This window comes from Medicago sativa, chromosome 8 (genome assembly GCF_051527215.1).
Source record: "Medicago sativa cultivar Bolivia chromosome 8, Bolivia_mono, whole genome shotgun sequence".
Classification (NCBI taxonomy): domain Eukaryota; kingdom Viridiplantae; phylum Streptophyta; class Magnoliopsida; order Fabales; family Fabaceae; genus Medicago; species Medicago sativa.
In genome coordinates, this window is record NC_140756.1 from 63,107,499 (window position 1) to 63,123,077 (window position 15,579).

Here is a 15,579-nt window from a genome sequence, read left to right on the forward strand (position 1 = left end):
CAAGAGAATGGTTCGATTATTGCAAGAGTTTGAGGGTGATTTGCATACTCCTACTGTTCAGCCTAGCACCGACAAGACCATGGATGTCTTTATGAAGAAGTCTGAGGAGTTTATGAGGAAGAAAGGTGGTGCACCTGAAGCACCCCCACAGCAGCAGCCACCTCAAATGGAGAGAGGAGAAGGCAGTCAACATGGTTCTTATCCGCCGGTTCATCTTATGGTTCTGGAATACATGTTTACTTCTGCTATTTGGATGAATGAAATCTCTGATCTTATGTGGGTAAACCGTCCTAGGTTTTCCACTGAGTTTGCTGCAGAGGCACATATGCATAGGAAGCCGATCACTGGCTCTTTCGAGAGATTTGACAAATCCCGCTAGCCTTCTTTGATGGGTTACCTGATACTGGTGGTGATGAGGATGTGGACATGGGACTGGACCACTGAGGGTTCAGCTTTGCTTGTTTTAGTGTTTTCGTTGTACTTTTCTTTTTAGTACTTTGTTTCTGTTTTGTACTGTTTTTATATTCTTAGTCCGTTGAACTTGTTATTCCCCGTATTGTGATGAATCTGCACTTGTTTATTATTGACGAATTTGTTTGTTAGTTGACTTTTTACAGTTTAGTAACAGTTGTTTGATGAAACGGTATTCCAAAAGTTCTAAAGGAGGGGTGACTTGAATCAAAGTCGCATTACCCTAGAAGACTATGAGAGGTGATGACATGCTATCATTACGTAATTTTTAGGACTTATTGTGACATTTTGATAGAGTTCTCATGCAATTTATACTGTTATGGAGTGCAAAAAGCTGAAATATTGAAGTCTGTTTGAAGCAAATCGCGCCACGCCAATTTCAAGCCGTGTTGCGATTTTTGAAGCGAAATTACAACCTCCCTGTTTGAGGGAAATCGCGGCACGCCTATATACATGGCGCGACGCGATTTTGATGGGTCAGGCCCATGACTTCTATAAATACTGCACTAATCCTGAAGAACAAGGGTTACGATTTTGGAGAGCAAAGTGCGATTTTGAGACATCGGAGACGGCTAGAAGGGCGATTTCTTCAACCTTTTACCAATTCATGTATGTTTTAATTATTTCATTGATTATGCTATTTGTAAACTCGATTATGAGTAGCTAAATCTCTTAGAGATTAGATCCGAGATGAATCTTTGTAACCCTAATTGAACCATGTTGCTGTGAAACTCTATTTCGTTTATGAATTCAATTCTAGTTTATTCAATTCAATTGTTCTTAATGCTTTTTATATCTTGATCACATATAACCTGATTTTGTGAGAACGAATGACCACTGACCATGGCTTTCGACTTAGACCTAATTGAATTGTTCTAATAAACAGGGTTAGTCTAGGAATAGATAATCGTTTGTTAGTGATAATAGGTTAACGTTCGATAAAACCTTCAAGAATTATTAGACCACCCAAGGGATTGGGGGCTGTAGTTTGAGAAGAGGGTTCTAATTCAAGGGATTGATTAGAGCTATTTTGTTAATCATCGTAAATTAGAAGAAGATTCATAACAAATAGGTGCGGTATACCAATTAGGGGAACTTAGAGGATTCGACGGATCTGATCTCATCTCTCTCCATATTTTCTTAATCAAATCTATTTTCTTTTATTTGATTTCATAAAATCAAACCAAATCTACTGCCTAGTGGCAAAACAAAATAAACTTTTATACATCCTATTTTTATAACGCGATTGAATTATTGAAGTTAAAAACAGTCCTCGTGGGATCGATATTTTTACTACTTCGATAGTAATTGGTACACTTGCCAAACATCTATCAAGTTTTTGGCGCCGTTGCTGGGGACTGTTGATTTATTTCAACAAGGCAATTACGTTATTATTTAGGATTTCTGTCTTTTATATTTTTGTATATATATATATTAGAAAAAAAATATTATGCTCTTTGTTTTCTTCTCATTGTACTGTGCTACTGAAAAGTTTATCCAAGTTTTGCAGCTATGATAGACAGGGTACTCCTCTATGACACAGAAGAGATTGCTAAGTTGCAGTATGAAAAATATATGCTATCTTTTAAGATCAAAAGTTTGGACAACAAAATCTCGAGTTGTGGTCATTATGAGGCGAATCAACCAGGTAGTGATGGTGAAAGGAAGAAAGATGTGATCAACATCGATTACAATACTCAACTTCAGAATATTTTAGATGATTTCTTGGTGTCAAATCAAGTTTTATTTGAAAAGTTTGATGTTCAGTGTGGTGATCTTGTTGAGAAAGCACATGAGTCTCAGAGGAAGCTGGTTCAGATGGAGATTGAGTGTCACAAGGTTGTGGTGGAAGAAAATCCAAAAGTGAGGAGTGCTGACATTTTCCCGAAGTCTGAACAAACAGGGGTTAAGGAAATCACTCATGTGCAGATGGTTGCTTGTGCTTCTCTAAGGTGGGAGAGCTTAAATTCCAAAGGTTTAACTGTGAGTGCATGGGAGCATCTACTTCTTTGTTACAAATTCATGGAATTCCTACCAAACAAGAGGAAGAAGAAGGATGATGTGTTCTTTCTGACATATTTGCAACCCTAACAGTGGTTGAAGCGTCAAGCTCAATGACGTAAAAGAAAGCGCTTGGTGGGAGGCAACCCACTAGATTTAATTTCAGGTAGTATTTATTTTTATTGTTTTCAATATATAAAAAAAAAATTTCAACAACGAAACACAAAACAGGCAGGAATTTTTCTTTCAAAGTTTTAGTGTGCAAGCCCTGCCAAGAAGATTGTGATACAATACTGATGTTGTGTCACAATCTCCTCTTCAAAAACTCTTGTTTCTCAAAAGTGGAAGTCCAGGAAAAAATTGCAAACTTTAAAATTTTTTATTATGTCTTCAAAGTCGCGTTACGATTGTCAAATCATAATACGATTTTGAAGTAAAACTGCCTGGACTTGACCGCTTAAATTGTATTACGATTGGGGGATCGTGGTATGATTTCAGAAAAATTTTGCACCCCTTTCTGCCTCAGCCAAATTGCGTCACGGTAGTGACAATCGTGATACGATCCTTGTGATAATTTGAATAAGGTAACCGTTACAAACTGCCATCGCACCACGATTTCCCAATCGTAACGCGATTTTGCAAGAGCCTATTAAAGAACCAGCAGTTTCAGCATAAACCTCTTTCCATTTTCCTAGTTACTCTGCCCAATTTTCTCTAGGAACCCTAACCCACGAAAATCAACCCTTTTCATCAATTTTTCATCTCCTTAGCATATCCCAACACCAATTCATCCAACATTCTTCATCTTCATCCATTTCAATTAACCAAAACAGCCTACCCTTTTTCACACACTCTCAAACTTTCACACAAATGGCACCCAAACCACAAAATGTTTCAAAACCACAAACTAGACAACAAACCAAGCCTAAGACAACTACCACCCAACCTTCATCTAGCCAAAACAAACGCAAAAGAAACGCTGTCCCACCATCAAATGTTAACCGATTTATTTCTGATGACGCAAGAGAATGGTTCGATTATTGCAAGAGTTTGAGGGTGATTTGCATACTCCTACTGTTCAGCCTAGCACCGACAAGACCATGGATGTCTTTATGAAGAAGTCTGAGGAGTTTATGAGGAAGAAAGGTGGTGCACCTGAAGCACCCCCACAGCAGCAGCCACCTCAAATGGAGAGAGGAGAAGGCAGTCAACATGGTTCTTATCCGCCGGTTCATCTTATGGTTCTGGAATACATGTTTACTTCTGCTATTTGGATGAATGAAATCTCTGATCTTATGTGGGTAAACCGTCCTAGGTTTTCCACTGAGTTTGCTGCAGAGGCACATATGCATAGGAAGCCGATCACTGGCTCTTTCGAGAGATTTGACAAATCCCGCTAGCCTTCTTTGATGGGTTACCTGATACTGGTGGTGATGAGGATGTGGACATGGGACTGGACCACTGAGGGTTCAGCTTTGCTTGTTTTAGTGTTTTCGTTGTACTTTTCTTTTTAGTACTTTGTTTCTGTTTTGTACTGTTTTTATATTCTTAGTCCGTTGAACTTGTTATTCCCCGTATTGTGATGAATCTGCACTTGTTTATTATTGACGAATTTGTTTGTTAGTTGACTTTTTACAGTTTAGTAACAGTTGTTTGATGAAACGGTATTCCAAAAGTTCTAAAGGAGGGGTGACTTGAATCAAAGTCGCATTACCCTAGAAGACTATGAGAGGTGATGACATGCTATCATTACGTAATTTTTAGGACTTATTGTGACATTTTGATAGAGTTCTCATGCAATTTATACTGTTATGGAGTGCAAAAAGCTGAAATATTGAAGTCTGTTTGAAGCAAATCGCGCCACGCCAATTTCAAGCCGTGTTGCGATTTTTGAAGCGAAATTACAACCTCCCTGTTTGAGGGAAATCGCGGCACACCTATATACATGGCGCGACGCGATTTTGATGGGTCAGGCCCATGACTTCTATAAATACTGCACTAATCCTGAAGAACAAGGGTTACGATTTTGGAGAGCAAAGTGCGATTTTGAGACATCGGAGACGGCTAGAAGGGCGATTTCTTCAACCTTTTACCAATTCATGTATGTTTTAATTATTTCATTGATTATGCTATTTGTAAACTTGATTATGAGTAGCTAAATCTCTTAGAGATTAGATCCGAGATGAATCTTTGTAACCCTAATTGAACCATGTTGCTGTGAAACTCTATTTCGTTTATGAATTCAATTCTAGTTTATTCAATTCAATTGTTCTTAATGCTTTTTATATCTTGATCACATATAACCTGATTTTGTGAGAACGAATGACCACTGACCATGGCTTTCGACTTAGACCTAATTGAATTGTTCTAATAAACAGGGTTAGCCTAGGAATAGATAATCGTTTGTTAGTGATAATAGGTTAACGTTCGATAAAACCTTCAAGAATTATTAGACCACCCAAGGGATTGGGGGCTGTAGTTTGAGAAGAGGGTTCTAATTCAAGGGATTGATTAGAGCTATTTTGTTAATCATCGTAAATTAGAAGAAGATTCATAACAAATAGGTGCGGTATACCAATTAGGGGAACTTAGAGGATTCGACGGATCTGATCTCATCTCTCTCCATATTTTCTTAATCAAATCTATTTTCTTTTATTTGATTTCATAAAATCAAACCAAATCTACTGCCTAGTGGCAAAACAAAATAAACTTTTATACATCCTATTTTTATAACGCGATTGAATTATTGAAGTTAAAAACAGTCCTCGTGGGATCGATATTTTTACTACTTCGATAGTAATTGGTACACTTGCCAAACATCTATCAGGAGGTTGGATAGTCTGAAGGAAGTATCACTTGGTTTCCAACCAGCAAACCCAGTGGTGTTTGACATCAAGAACAGTGTTATGATGAATTTGAAATCTAACCAATTTTGAGGCAAGGAGTCAGAAGATTGCAAAGCACACTTGACACATTTTCTGGATGCCTACAGCGCAATCAACTCTGTTGGGGTGTCGGAATCATACATACGACTCAGGTTGTTTGGGTATTCCCTAACCAGAAGGACAAATGATTGGTTGGATGGACTACCAAGTGGTACAATCGAGACTTGGGATCAGTTCAAGAGGGAATTCTTGGACAGGTATTTCCCAACTGCAAAATACTTGGCGCAGAAGAAGGAGATTTCCAGCTTCAAGCAACAAGAGGGAGAATTACTTTCTGATGCATGGAAAAGGTTCAAGCTACTTTTGAAGAGGTGTCTTGGTCACAAGTTGTCAGAAATGGATATCATGCAAGCCTTCACTATAGGACTAAAATTGGATACTCAGATGTTACTAGATGCTTTTGCAAGAGGAGCCATGAAAATTGAAATAGTTGATGAGGTACGAGAGCTGATTGACAACATGTCTCTGAATGAGCATCGGGGACACTCTGAGGAAAAGGCGACCCTAAAGAAGAAATGTATGATAGATCTAAACACTCAAGATGCTTTACTTGCTAGTAATAAAGTTCTCAGCATACAACTAGAAACATTAGCAAAAAGGTTGGAAGCTCCTGAAGTTGCATAACTATATGTAAAATTGGATACTCGGATGTTACTAGATGCTTTTGCGAGAGGATCCATGAAAATTGAAATAGTTGATGAGGTACGAGAGCTGATTGACAACATGTCTCTGAATGAGCATCGGGGACACTCTGTAACGCCCTTCTTTTTATTTAATTATTTTAATTAGTTTTGTTATACCCTAATTTTGGACCTAAAAATACTAACTCAATTCATCTTATCTTGCATTTCAAGCCATTTGATATGTCTCTGATCAATTGCATCTCTCTCTGCATTTTATTTCAATGTTATTTGCAAAATTCACATGTAAGGGTATTTCAGTCATTTCCTATGGCAAGATTTCTTTCAATCTTTTAAAATTTTGTTTGAGTCCTTTCAAGTAGTTTGAATAAGTCTCTGTTCCATTCTACGTCAAAATCTATTTTAAAAATTGCATTTGAAGTCATTTTGAGTCAGTTTTGCCCCTAGGGGCACTTTAGTCTTTTCATGTGTTAAAGCCCTGTTTAAATCCTAAAAATGGTCTCTGAGTCTTTTAATTTTGCTTGTATGAGTCTTTGATTCAATTTCTGTTAAAAATCCATTTTTTAATTGCATCTGAGTCATTTTTAGTCGTTTTAAGCCCTAGGGGCATTTTGGTCATTTCACACGAAATTTTGGCAGAGAGAGGTTACTTTAAAGTACCTCATTTAAGCCATTGGTTCGTTTTAGTCCGTTTTGTCAATTTTATTCGTTTCACTTTACGTTATCTTCCAATTACCAATTTTAATTCATTTTATCTTTTAGACCAAAATTCCTAAAATTGCATTTTAGTCCTTTGAGTCACTTTATTTTCTTTTAAGTCCTTTTTTGATTCGAATCTTTTTTTTTAGGTCAAACTTCTTAATTCCTTTGGTCAATTGCAGCTAAGTCTTTTTTTACAGTCCAGTCCTTTTTTTTTCTTTTTACAAGAATAGTCCATGAATTTTCAATTTTTGCAGATTGGTCCTTTTAGTTCTTAATTTTGCAGAAAGGCCCTTGGGTCCAAAATTTGTCCAGTTTCGAATCAGAGCAGGTCCAGGGACACATGTCAACAAGCCATTGGCCACCAAGGCCACATGGCAGCCTATAAAAGGAGCCAGTTCATCAATACAGTAAGAAGAATCAATCATTCAACGCCAACTCATCAAACTCATAGAAACAGAATCACATTTTCTCTCTCTAAACGGTTACGATCAAAACACAAACAATTCTCCAGAAAAGTTCATCCCCAATCTCAAACCCTAGAATACCAGCATCACAAATTCAGCACAATTACAACAAATTTATTGCAATTCTCAGAGATTCGAGTTCGAATCTTCATCATCGAATTGAAAAAGCCGCAATTCAAGCACAAATCCGAAGAAATTGTGCGATCACAACATTAAGAGTAAGAAGAAGAGAAGATCAAAGCGAATTTGGAACCAGTGAAGCAGAAAGAGAAAGAATAACTGATTTATTTTCAGTTCAAGACTCACCAGAAGCTTCGCAGGATCTAATTGTTCGAATCTCCAAACAAAATCAGGTAAACATACAAATCCTTCTCGTTTTTTGCTTCAAATCATCATCGAAGGTTTAAAAGTGAAAGTAAACGGTGAATCGAAGTGAAAACTTCGAAAAGATTCAAAAAAAAATGAAACCAAACCCTAATTTCAAAAATCATGAAGATTCACCGTTTATTCTTCGAAATAAAGCATAGATTCATCATCAGCATGTAAAATAGGTCAAGATAGGGTTTAGTTCCGAAAAGATTGAAGAGAATTTTTCGAAACCCTAAAACGTAGAAACGAGTGTAGATCTGTTCGAATCCGTGCCTTATTTTGAAAAACGAGTGCAAGAATCGTAAAGAGGAGACTCAAATGAACACGATGGTGCAAAAAGTTTCGAAAAAATGTCCAGGTGTGGTGGCGCCGCCGGCGAACCACCACGCCTCCGCCGTCATGTTCATCGGAGAAGATGAAGAGAGATTGCAGAGCATCTCTCTCTAGAACTTTGTAGTGAGAGAAGGGGAAGGAAGAAATGAATTGGACCGGTTTCATTGTGCTTATATAGGCACGTGAACCGGTCTGGTTCAATTCGGTTCATTCCATCTCCCAATCTCATTCGTTAGATCCATGGTTCTCCACGTGTACGATCCTGATGTCTTGTTTCTGTGCGTCTGCATGTTATTACGGTGTGCTGCGTGTTTACGAGCGTTGGATCTAGGGTTTGTGGGTCCTGGATCAATCTAACGTCCCTGGCACGTTTGGATAGTCCAGGATCCATATTCCCTTGGGCCTGGGCTTGTTTGTAGCGCAGACTGTCCTCTGGTTTTCTTTTTCTTGCTATTTCACACGTGTTTCTTGCTTCTTGTACCCCTTTCAACTCAAAATCTTTTGTAAAAACATCTAAAAATTTCTTGAGTGATTTGATGTGTTTCTTGATACTTTTATGAGTGTTTTACATATTAAAATTGGTAAAAATTTATATGTGATGTATCTTGTAGATAGTTTGTACTCTTGTTAAATCCTTGCAAGTTTTTTACTATGTTTTGGTGTGATTTCTTTGTCCAATTAGTGCATAGGCTTATTGTGTGATCTTAGGATGTGTTGGTAACCAATTTGCATCTTTTCATTTACTGTTTGTAAATAGAAATTGTCAATTTCTTGTCTTGCAAGTAATGTTAGCGTAAAATAAGTCTAAGTTCACCTTGAAGTGTGAGGCTTACTATGACTCTTAGATTCTCATTTCTTTTAAGTCTTGAATTTCACATCTAAAAATGTGATGAAACATGGGAATTATAGGTCATGGTTAAGCCTTGCCTTGATGAGGAATTTTAGGTCTATTTTACACTACTTTTGCTTATTTTATATTCCTCCTTTTGGTTATAATAGCTTTACTTGCTTATGTCTCTTCCTTTTATGCCTCATATTACTAACCATTTCCTCCATTGTGTTTCATACATCATGAGTATTTCTCTCCCCATCTCACATCTTCATTCTTTTATTTTTTTTCTACCCTTTATAATTCATGCCAAGTTTAGAATGTAAATACTTAGAAGTTTTGTAATATGTTACTTCCATGCTTTTAATTTCTTGGCAAAGAGGCCATAGAATGTATCTAGGGTATGATGTAATAAGGACAATGGACTCTAATGATGTACACCGACACAAGCACCGACACATACACACACATCACTATAGTATATAGCTAGAATATGCATGTTTAGATGTATGTTTAGGATTGTATGTTTAGATGTATGTTTAGGCTTTAAACCTAGAAAAATCAATTTCAAAAAAAATGTGAACAACACCTTTCAAACTCTTTTTCATAATAAACCTTGGGGTCCAAAACCCCATTGAATTTTCCTTTTATTCTCTTAATCAAATTTCAATGAAAAATAACCATACTTAGACCACATTTTGCAAATAACTAATCCCACCTCACATTTTCCAAATCTCATGCCCTTGAGGCCTCTTTCTATTCTTCAAAACTTCATTTTCAAACTTAAAATCAATCAACAAAAACAAAAACATTTTTGGAAGAGAACTACGGTGGATTTGATCCCTTAAACGGGTACGTAGGCAAGGAACAAAATTCCTTCAATTCAACTAAAATAAAAATCCAAAAACATTCTTCTCCCTCCAATTCTTCACTTAGAAACTCTTAGGTTTAAATAAACATTTTCCAATATCATTTAAAAATAAAGCGCGCGCGTAGAAAGTAAAGACGGTTCCTATAGGTTACTATAGTCGTTATGGGTGCCTAACACCTTCCCGTAGCGAAAACAACTCCCGGACCTCGATTCTCAAGGGTTTTGCTTACTTTTTCCCTTCCCAAGAAAAAATAAGATATCACCGGTTTAAAAGGTTCAAACGTAATCAATGTTTGACACCCGAAAAACCAAGATAAAACAAGTTTTAGAATATATTTATATGATTGGTATGATTTACATGATTTATGTGATATTTTGTTATGTTATATGTTGGTATTTACTAGCATAATATAATTGTTATGTTGTCAAGATGTCAAGATGTTAGGATGTCATAGATGTTCTTGATGTTGTTTAAGTTGTCAAGTTGTAGGGAGATTGAGTCAATTGCATACTCATTAAAGATGGGGGCTTGAGGCCTGGCAACTTAATGCTCAAACTACGTTGGGGGCTTTAGGCCCGGCAGCTTTATGCTCACTTGTTGAAGAGCCTAATTACGCTCATATATGTTGCTGAATGATACCACATGCATTTGCATATGAAGAAGTTTACGATGATTTAAGTTGTTAAGAGTTGCATTGTCAAGTTGGGTTGCATTGTCAAGTTGGGTCGCATTGTCAAGTCAAGTGTCGAGTCGACTATGAAGTTGTTTAAGATTGAATATGAAGTGAATAATGAATTTGATTAAGAATGTTGTCTATGAATGATTATGAAGTTGATTATGAGTTTGATTAAGAAGTTGTTATGATGTTTTGATGATGATGTTTGTTTACGATTTGATGACGATGTTTTGATGATGATGTTTGTTTATGATTTGATGACGATGTTTTGATAATGATACTTATGTTAATTACATGATGATGCTTATGATTATATTTGATGTTAGCTGTTAATGCTTAAGATTATTATTGATGTTAGCTGTTAATGCTTATGATTATTATTGATGTTAGATGTTGATGCTTATGATTATTATTATAAAAAGTTGATGATATGATGTAATGATAAGTGATGTTTTATGAATAAATTTATGATGATACTTGATGACATTGTGTTTGTACCTATAATGTTGATTATGATTTGTTTATGATGGTTGAATATGAAGTTGTTATGATAAGATGCTATATGATTTATGATAAGGTGTTATGTGATTTCTGATATGCTGATAAGTGATTTATGATAAGATGTTATACGTTTACTAATGATGATGTATGAAGATTCCTTGTGATTATAGTTAAGATGATTGTTTGTGATTTTGTTTATGATATATATATATATATATATATATATATATATATAAAGTTATGAGATGGTTATGATTAGTATTTGATGTTATATGATGATGTTTATGTCTATGATTAAGTTGATGTATGATGCTATGATTAAAAAGGATATATGATAATGCTTATGACTAATATCTGTAGATATGTGATGATATTTATATGATGATATAATATGAAGTATATGACTAACGTAGGAAGAATAATGACATTAGCTAAGGAAGTTTAAGTTGTTAGATATGATTAATGAATTATTAAGATGTTTAAGTTGTTGAATGTACTTTATATGATTTATATGTTTAATACTATTGTTTGAGAAATCTCACCCCTCTGCTTGAAAATGTTGCTCTTCGTATGGGTAACTTGCAGGTAATCAAGATTAGAGGCGTTGTGAGTGGACTCCTCACATGTGTGTCTAGGTGCTATGATACGTAACGGGATGGGACTTAACTTTACTTCTGATTCCTTACGTATTGTTTATGAACTTTTATGAATAAATATTGAACTAAGACTTATGAGATTTTCTGTTGGGCCCTGCGTGCCAAAGAGTTTTTATGTTGAATGAACTAATTCCGCTGCGAAGTTTTGAATTACTTATGTTAAATGATTTTGAAGAATAAATTGTTATTTATTCAGTTTATGACTTTCAAGAAGTATGTGACATTCCGTTTATGATTTAAATACTCTGATTTATTATGAAATTTTTATGTTGGGAAAACGGGGTGTTACAATTGGTATCTGAGAAGGTCGGTCCGTCCGGCCAAGTAGAAGAGTCGTTGTGTCGTGTCGTTATGTTTTCTAGTTAGTAGTTATGTTTTATTATGTGATCATGTTTAACTGACTAACATTGATGTGGTTTTGTGTTTTGTTTGAAGAAACAATAATTAAATTTATTTTCTCTTGTGCTTGAATTTCAAGGACGAAATTCTTTTAAGTTGGGGAGAGTTGTAACACCCTCCTTTTTATTTAATTATTTTAATTAGTTTTAGAATATATTTATATGATTGGTATGATTTACATGATTTATGTGATATTTTGTTATGTTATATGTTGGTATTTACTAGCATAATATAATTGTTATGTTGTCAAGATGTCAAGATGTTAGGATGTCATAGATGTTGTTTAAGTTGTCAAGTTGTAGGGAGATTGAGTCAATTGCATACTCATTAAAGATGGGGGCTTGAGGCCCGGCAGCTTAATGCTCAAACTACGTTGGGGGCTTTAGGCCCGGCAGCTTTATGCTCACTTGTTGAAGAGCCTAATTACGCTCATATATATGTTGCTGAATGGTACCACATGCATTTGCATATCAAGAAGTTTACGATGATTTAAGTTGTTAAGAGTTGCATTGTCAAGTTGGGTCGCATTGTCAAGTCAAGTGTCGAGTCGACTATGAAGTTGTTTAAGATTGAATATGAAGTGAATGATGAATTTGATTAAGAATGTTGTCTATGAATGATTATGAAGTTGATTATGAGTTTGATTAAGAAGTTGTTATGATGTTTTGATGATGATGATGTTTGTTTATGATTTGATGACGATGTTTTGATGATGATGTTTGTTTATGATTTGATGACGATGTTTTGATAATGATACTTATGTTAATTACATGATGATGCTTATGATTATATTTGATGTTAGTTGTTAATGCTTAAGATTATTATTGATGTTAGCTGTTAATGCTTATGATTATTATTGATGTTAGATGTTGATACTTATGATTATTATTATGAAAAGTTGATGATATGATGTAATGATAAGTGATGTTTTATGAATAGATTTATGATGATACTTGATGACATTGTGTTTGTACCTATGATGTTGATTATGATTTGTTTATGATGGTTGAATATGAAGTTGTTATGATAAGATGCTATATGATTTATGATAAGGTGCTATGTGATTTATGATATGCTGATATGTGATTTATGATAAGATGTTATACGTTTACTAATGATGATGTATGAAGATTCCTTGTGATTATAGTTAAGATGATTGTTTGTGATTTTGTTTATGATTGATATATATGTGTATATATATATATATATATATATATATATATATATATATAAAGTTATGAGATGGTTATGATTAGTATTTGATGTTATATGATGATGTTTATGTCTATGATTAAGTTGATGTATGATGCTATGATTAAAAAGGATATATGATAATGCTTATGACTAATATCTGTAGATATGTGATGATATTTATATGATGATATAATATGAAATATATGACTAATGTAGGAAGAATAATGACACTAGCTAAGGAAGTTTAAGTTGTTAGATATGATTAATGAATTATTAAGATGTTTAAGTTGTTGAATGTACTTTATATGATTTATATGCTTAATATTATTGTTTGAGAAATCTCACCCCTCTGCTTGAAAATGTTTCTCTTCGTATGGGTAACTTGCAGGTAATCAAGATTAGAGGCGTCGTGAGTGGACTCCTCACATATGTGTCTAGGTGCTCTGATACGTAACGGGATGAGACTTAACTTTACTTCTATTCCTTACGTATTGTTTATGAACTTTTATGAATAAATATTGAACTAAGACTTATGAGATTTTCTGTTGAGGCCTGCGTGCCAAAGACTTTTTATGTTGAATGAACTAATTCCGCTGCGAAGTTTTGAATTACTTATGTTAAATGATTTTGAAGAATAAATTGTTATTTATTCAGTTTATGACTTTCAAGAAGTATGTGACATTCCGTTTATGATTTAAATACTCTGATTTATTATGAAATTTTTATGTTGGGAAAACGGGGTGTTACACACTATAAGGAAGAGGTAACCCAAAGAAGAAAGGTATGATAAATCTAAACACTCAAGATGCTTTACTTGCTAGTAATAAACTTCCCAGCATACAACTAGAAACATTAGCAAAAAGGTTGGAAGCTCCTGAAGTTGCACAACTATCTGCAAAAGCCAATTGTGACTTCTGTGAGCAAACACTTGAAAGTGGTGCATGCTTACCAGCAAGTTTAGGGTTTTCAGAGGAGCAAGTGAAGTATATGGGGAATTTTTCTAGGCACCAGTGGAATCCATACTCAAACACTTACAATCCAGGTTGGGCAGAACATCCACACTTTTCTTACCGAAGCAACAATGTTCTCCAACCACCACAGACAAACCGCCCCCTAAGAAACTCAACAGAAACAACCAAGGCAAAGTTTAGAAGAGATATTCTCTCAAGGTATGAAGAATACCTAGGGGCAACTTGAGCGACTAGCTAAGGAAATCATAGAGATAGAAAAACAACACGAAATTGATGTATAAAACTTGGAAGTGCAGATGGGACAACTGTCTACTGAGTATGCAAATTCTACAAGAACAAGATTTTCCAGAACATCTCTAGATAATCCTGGGAATGAAACTTGCAAAATTATAGAAGTGAATGAGATTGGTCCTCTGACAACTGAAAGCAAGGTAACAGAAGCATTGAAACATATGGTGAAATAATGGTCCACTCTCAGGGATGTCTTACAAACCAGGAAAGTAACCAAGAACCAATGTTGCAACAACCTTTTGGATTACTTATTCTCAACACCCGAAAAACCACTTCATGAGAAGATGGTTGTTGTTGCCAGAAAAGTTACCATAAAGGGATTCTATCTTGGAGAAGTGATGTGTGACCTCGGATCTAGTGCAAACATGATGTCACTATCACTATTCAATAAAATTGGAGGATTAGAGTTAAAGACTTGCGAAGTAAGAATATGACTTGCTAATGGTTCTCTAAAGAATGATTAAGGTGTAATAGAGACTATGAATGTTGACATTGATGGATTCACGTTCCCTATTGAGGTAGTAGTTTTGGAAATGAGGGGATTAGATAAATTTCAAAAGATCTTAGGGAGACTTTTTCTCGCCATTTCCCGCTGCTATAATAAATGTGGATCAAGGGGAAATTATCATCAGATCAGGAGAAGACTACGTCACCTACAAAGTTTCTAGACAGTACCGTTACCCCAAGTAGGACAAAGTGCCGAAGGAAGAATCCAACTGAAGGTTGAAGAGGAGGAAGAAATCAAGGAGCCTGAAGGACAGAGGCTCCCAAGCACAAGTTAGACATATACGTCAGGCTCGGGACGTTAAACACGCGCTGAATAGGAGGCAACCTATTTTGTTAAGCTAATGACTCAAAAGAAGCGCTGGATAAGAGGAAACCTATTGATCGTCGTTACGGAGACGCTAAACACGCGTTGAATGGATGGCAACCCATTGTTTTATTTTTCTACATTTTTATTTTTGCTAAGTTGAGATGATCTACCTAATCAATTTCTTTACTTTTTCTGTTGGTAATCCTTCAAGTATTATCTAATAACATTTTATTTCTTTTGCATTTACATATACAACCTTTTCTTTTATGCTTAAATTTGTTTTAGCCTTAGGTATTCATTTCAAAGCATTTAAGGCGGAGGTTAGTTTACCCTTACATTCAAGAGCATGATACTTTATGGGACTTGCTAGCGGAAGTACTTATAGGATCACCATCTCTTTTCCGAATAATATAACCAATGAGATTCAGAGCCACATATTTCCATATCCAT

General features: G+C 35.3%; 1 pseudogene; it reads left to right on the plus strand.

Annotated features, from left to right (window-relative positions):
- The first annotated feature begins 3,881 nt into the window (after positions 1–3,881).
- Positions 3,882–14,250, plus strand: LOC146900369 (uncharacterized; annotated as a pseudogene).
- Positions 14,251–15,579: the final 1,329 nt, after the last annotated feature.